Source organism: Columba livia, chromosome 5 (genome assembly GCF_036013475.1).
Source record: "Columba livia isolate bColLiv1 breed racing homer chromosome 5, bColLiv1.pat.W.v2, whole genome shotgun sequence".
NCBI lineage: Eukaryota > Metazoa > Chordata > Aves > Columbiformes > Columbidae > Columba > Columba livia.
Window position 1 is genome coordinate 63881152 of NC_088606.1, and position 6152 is coordinate 63887303.

The 6152-nt window shown below is 36.9% G+C and overlaps 1 long non-coding RNA gene across 1 annotated transcript; it reads right to left on the bottom strand.

Annotated features, from left to right (window-relative positions):
- Positions 1-301: 301 nt before the first annotated feature.
- On the bottom strand, positions 302-5746 carry LOC110354991 (uncharacterized). The gene is made up of 3 exons (XR_010473305.1): positions 4419-5746; positions 2445-2632; positions 302-461 (listed from the first exon to the last, which is right to left on the bottom strand). It is a non-coding gene; the product is annotated as an uncharacterized LOC110354991 (long non-coding RNA).
- Positions 5747-6152: the final 406 nt, after the last annotated feature.

The window sequence follows — 6152 nt, forward strand, 5'->3', positions numbered from 1 at the left end:
TTTCAGAATTCAAATCCTGAAAGCAAGAAATGGCATATCAATAATCCCCTTTCCCCTTCTCCTAAGACAGGAGCAGATCAGGTCAGCAGTGCTCTCACAGCACTGATTAGCCCTCAGAAGACTCTTAGACTGTTCTCTGCAGCTCTCCAGAAGATATCTGTGAACCATCTGCTTTCTTCTCTTATATTTTATTTTTAGGATTCATTCCCTCATCTATTCCTGTCAACAGGACTGTTTCGTTAATCTGAGTGGGAAGGGATAAGCAGTTTGATTACTTACTTCAAGCAGGAAAAACTGTAATGGGCTCCAAGTTACCGTCAGGTCATTAAAAAAATAGACACGGGGTTTCGGCTGCTTTCTTCTTGCCACACACTGTTCATCAACCCAGAAGCTGTGCCACAAGGGATCCAGAGCAATCCGGCTCCATGTTGCTTTGGAGTCACTCTGTGCAGGGGACTTGTCTGAAACAATAAGTATGATAACATGACAGCCTCTCACTCTTGCCATCTCTAACCCAAGGAACAGGCTGCTGTGTCCCCTTCCTCAGGATACAACTTGGAGGTTTTAGGCTGTTCAAATTCACGCCAGCAGCTGAAAAGCTTCTAGATAGCCTGGTGAAATTAAGAACAGAAAGTTAGGTTGAGTTTCTTCCTTCTCTTGAGTCCTGTACGCTGCATATTTCACCTACTGAACCCGGAGATTGCAAAGGTTGTCAAACAGAGCATCCCAAGACCAATTGCCTCTACAGAAATCTCCAACTGTGTCATATAAATTTTCTCAAACAACACTAGTCTTTCCTAATTGTGAATAAAGACCACAATTAGAAAATGCTTGCTTCCTCATATTTCCAGTTATGTTACTATTTCTGCTAAATATATGGAAAATACCTTAGCATCCTTGCTACATCACAGTGTGGCCACTCTACAGAAAAGCTGATTTCTCTAATGAAACCTACTCTGTGCATCCTGGTTATCACTACATATCTGTCCCCTAAACAAAAAAAAAGACCAGTCTGTTTTGGAAGTCATTCTCTTTCACTAAGGGACATTTTTAGCATATGCATCAAAAGTTTCATGTCCCAGTGGCACTATAGATATATACCCCTGTTACCTAAATACAACTTTTCAGTTGCATCCTGCTGCTTCCAGGGCTATTTACATTATAAATATGATATGATAGTACATGATGTAATGTAATGTCATATATAGTGTATATTAACAATTGCAGAGGTTTCACTCAGAGGCAAGTGAAGCCTTGGCAAGACCATCAGTACTCCCACCAGCACACGGAGTTGATTACCACCATGCACCACCATCCTCTTCATTCCCTGATGAGGGAAGCAGTACAGTGTTTGTTGATTTGGTTTTGATTTTCTTTTTACCCTTCCAATTCATAAACAAAATTAACAGATACAAGTTTTACATAAATAAAAACCCACAAGTCTTACTGCAGGCAAGGCTTCAACCCATGAGATAAGAAACACAGATAAGACCAAGAGCACATCAACATCCTACAGAGCCCATCTTATAAGGATTTATATATAATGTCAGCAATAAGAAATACCAAAATTTGAAATAAAACAGAATAAATGTGTCTTGTGTTTGTGTTTAAGAGCACCAGGGTGTGACATTGTCACAACTTCTAGAACAAAAATACAGTTTCTGCTTCAAAGAGCTTAAAGTGAAAAAATAAGACACTGTATAGTAAGTGAATAGTATAGTGTAAGTAAATATAAACAAACAGGGAAAAAGAATAAGAGAATAACATACTTTAATCAGAATTGCGCACTGCTGATGCAAGAAATCTTTTCAGGCTGACAGTCTCTATTAAATAAATGTATTTGCATCTTGAAAGTTTCAGCATAATTCCGCATAAAAGAGAAAGTCTAAAAGCCATCTGCAATCAATTACTAAATATAACCCTGGGAAAAGCAATTAGACCCCATGTGGACTCATTTAGGTGTATAGAAAAGGTAACAGTTGTAAAACTGCAAGTATTTACCTCCAATCAAAACTTTCTGGCTGGATTCCAGGCAATGGATTTAGCATCACTGAAGGCTGTAGTATGTCTCGAAAACACATGGTAATTTGTCTTTGCTTCCTTGCATAAGGATATAATTCTAGGGAAAAAGCTCTCTAAGTGGAGAAATGGGCTAAGCATTATTTTAATAACAGGTGTTAAGATTCGTACAATCCAGAGTGACATAACATAAAAATGCAAATTGAATAAAGCTGCAGTGTTTTCTCTAATGCAACTCAGTGCTCGTGTTTGTAGACACATAATCCAGTGAACTCACCATCTCAATTGTATAGCACTTGATGCATCAGCACCTGACTGCTAATAGCATTAAAATACTCTCTCCACTTTTTTTTTTAAAAAAACCTGCATGATAGGCACGTGTATTTGCCAAAACAATGAAGAATTACTGATCCATTGCAATATACCTGGTGTCTGCAGAGCCAATGAGCCTCAAAGTATTCTTCTGTGTAGTATCCCAAAGCGTAGTATCCCAAAGTCAAGGAGCTCCACGCACTTTAAGGCATGTGCCATGATGCCCTGGTATGTTTGGATATCAAATCATTTTTTCTTTTTCCTGAATGGAATGGTAACTTTTCATACATCAGTTCCAAACCTGTCAAAACCATTTTGCAAGAAAAATTAAAAAGAATACATAAGTTTAAAAAGGAGACATATCATTTATTATTTATGACATTGCTGAAGACTGAAATCTTGTGCTTTTCTCTATTAATAACAACATTTTCCTAGTACACTGCCAATACATGATAAATTTAAAATAAATAAATAAATATCTATATAGTAAAGATCTTAGACCTTGTGCAGAAGATGCTGAGCACTTCTGAAATCAAAACACTCATTTCAGTCCAAAATGCACAGATTTACACATCCAGTACCTCATAACTTACCCGGTAAGTACTGGACTTTATTTACATGAAACTCTAAACATATTACAAAGCTAAGTTCTCACAATTGCAGGAATTGTCTAGAAATTAGAGTTGAAGTTTATCAAGAATAAATCTAATGCATCTAATTTTGAAAATATATTCACAGGAGGAAAACCTGTCCCATATTAATATCTTTTTTGTTTTCCCCCTTCTCTCTTATGAGAATTTAAATCCAATTCAGGACATTACTTTAAACTTTGAATTTATACATAACAGTATCTGGTAATATCACTCACTGCTACACTTGATGAAAATTAATACTGAATGCAATTTTTCACTGAAATATTCAGATTCAGGTCTGCAGCATTTTTGAATTTATGTGGGATTTAACTCAATTGACTGAATATGAAGAACAAACTATATTCCCTTCAAGACAAAGAACTTTCAGCACTTCAGTATTTTTATGATGAAACTTCGAGTTGTATTTTAATTTAAGAAAAAACAATTTTATTTGAAATATCTAAGCAGAACAATTTTTTTGAGTTAAACAAATATTTCCTGCAACTCATAGCATTTTTTTCTAAAAATGTAATGAAAAATAATTTTTAGAATGGTTGTATATGGTAAATTTAAAACTCATTTCCCTCATTTTTTTCTTGAAATCAGTAACAAAATAATTCCATACACCTAATTTAACTGTGATTATTTGGAAGCCAACAATGCAACATCCATATAAGTTTTGTTGACCTCTCCTTCCCTTGATTTTCCCTGCTACCAACAAAAATTCTGAGGGAATATACCCTGAAATTTCCTTTACATTATCAGGTAATTTTATCTTGGAAGTTCAGCTTTGAGGAATAATGCTCTCCATGACAGTATAGCAGATGGGGCAGTACTTGTGGATCTGTCATCATTTCGTTCAACTCTCTATTGCCTTCATTATGACACAGAATTAAAATCAAATCTGAAATCTGCCATAATAATTTTAAAAAATCTTCTCAGATGGGACTTTCTTCCAAAAGATTAAAAAGCAAGAGAAATGGCCAACGAACTCACACCATGTGTTTGTTAAAAACCGCATTCCTGGGACAATACCCTTAAATACTTGTTTAACCCAGCAAAATGAAGAAGAGCAACAATAATCCACTTTGCAGGTGACAGAAGGTGCCACAGGCTATTACATTTTGTAACTCTGCCAAATGATTTAATGCAGCTTCATTAAGCTATGAGCATGTGCAATTATAAACATGCCAGGTAAAATCTAAATTCAGAATCTCAATTTCAAAATCCAGTTTGTGTATGTCAGGAAATCTTGAAGTTATGCACAATCAGATGAACTTAACTAACACCACGCAGGATTTCTTATCTCATGAGTCCTGAGAATTAGTTATTCTTTGCACAAAATGGCATTTTTTTGTAGCGTTTAACACACCAATAAGAAGTATGAACAGCATCCCTCCAAGGGACCATTGTGAAGCAAATTCAGTCAGTCAATAAATAATGGTTTCACCTTACCTTTATATCCTGATTATTCTCTTGTATTTCCTCTCCACCTCCTATATCAACACAGACGCTGTGAATAAAAGACAATGAGACTGACTAGACTGGTCCTTAAGCATCTTTAACAAGGCTGGCTTCAGATGTCATAAAATATACCTTCCAAATCAAGCTTTACCTTTGGGTGTTTCCCTGTTGTACATGGCTACTTGATGAGGAAGTTTTGTCCACATGAATGGAGAGTAAAGCATGAGGTCCCACACTTTCTGTACGCTATCAGAAATCATCATGTTACTCTAGCTCCTCTCCCACTGACACCAGTAGCAGTTTTCACTCAAGCTTTGGAGGAGAATGGTTTAGTAGGGTCTGTAGTGATAGGACAAGAGGTAACAGTTTTAAACTAAAAGAGGGGAGATTTCAGAATAAATAATTTATTTTGTGATGAAGGTGGTGAAACACTGGCCCAGGTTGCCCAGAGAGGTGGTGGATGAACCATCCCTGGAGACATCCCAGGCCAGGCTGGACGGGGCTCTGAGAAACCTGAGCTGGGTGAAGATGTCCCTGCTCATGGCAGGTGGGTTGAACTGGATGAACTTCGAAGGTCTCTTCCAACCCAAACTGTTCTATGTTTATACATTTATCTGGGTTCAGGTAGAGACAAACAAACTAAGTTTTCACAGTTGACTCTATAACCATATAAACTTCTAAACAAGTGGCTCTTCCTACCAGTGACCCACTATCAGAGACCTTAGCTGGAAACATGGAGATCAGAGCAGGTAACTCTTGGTTTGTGATGAAAATTGCCTGTGTCTGGAATTCCCTTAGTGTTATTTTAAATCTCCTCTTCCATGCTCAGATCTTGAATTGGGGGAATCCCAGATTACAACCAGTTATTCTCATTCTACCACGCATTCACTAAGGTGTTGTCATTGACAGACTGAAGCCGTTTTTGTTTCTAGCAAGTAGCTATTCCCATCACGCGTGGACTTCACACACAGGGGCACGTGGAGGTTCAGCAGGTGCCTGGTTTCTGCATCCATCAGTTCTTGCAGACACCACCAGGGCAGGAGACACCAGAGCTCCTGAGTCCTTGGGAAGCTTTGGCACGCTATCTATTTTTAATCTCTTCAGCTTGCTGTTTTCAAAGGAATGATTTCTGCATCCAGACCTGTAGGCACACGAAGAAAATGCTCACACATGCACACAGAAGTGGCTTTTCCAACAATATTCCTTTTCTAGAGCCTTGGGCACCAAAAAGTTTCATCATATACAAAGTTAAAATAAAAACCCTTTCATCTAATAAAAATAGGAATCTGAACAAACAAGTAAATGCAGTGTATATTTCAACTTCCAAACCAAAGTTTCCAAATTAAAAATTTCCATAGGGAAACAATATGTAGTCAATCTCAAACAAGATTTATTAACTGGCCTTTTCTTTGTTTTCTTTTCCCATTCCTTCCTCCTAAACCTTTAGTCACAGAACTCCAAAAATACACCTTTTCTTTTCACATCAACCAAATTACGCAGTACTATCACTTAAACCATTAATGTAAGTCTGAAGTTGATGAAAATTTCTTGAGTTTTCCCTGTCATACAGATAAGCTGGATATTTAAAAATCCTTTTAAATCCCAAAATTAAGCATAGTGGCAAATATGGATACATTTCATATACACATCAATCAGAATAATCCATTTCAATAGGCTTTCAATTTTAAGTCTGCTTTGATTTGCATCTCTTACACATCTTTATTC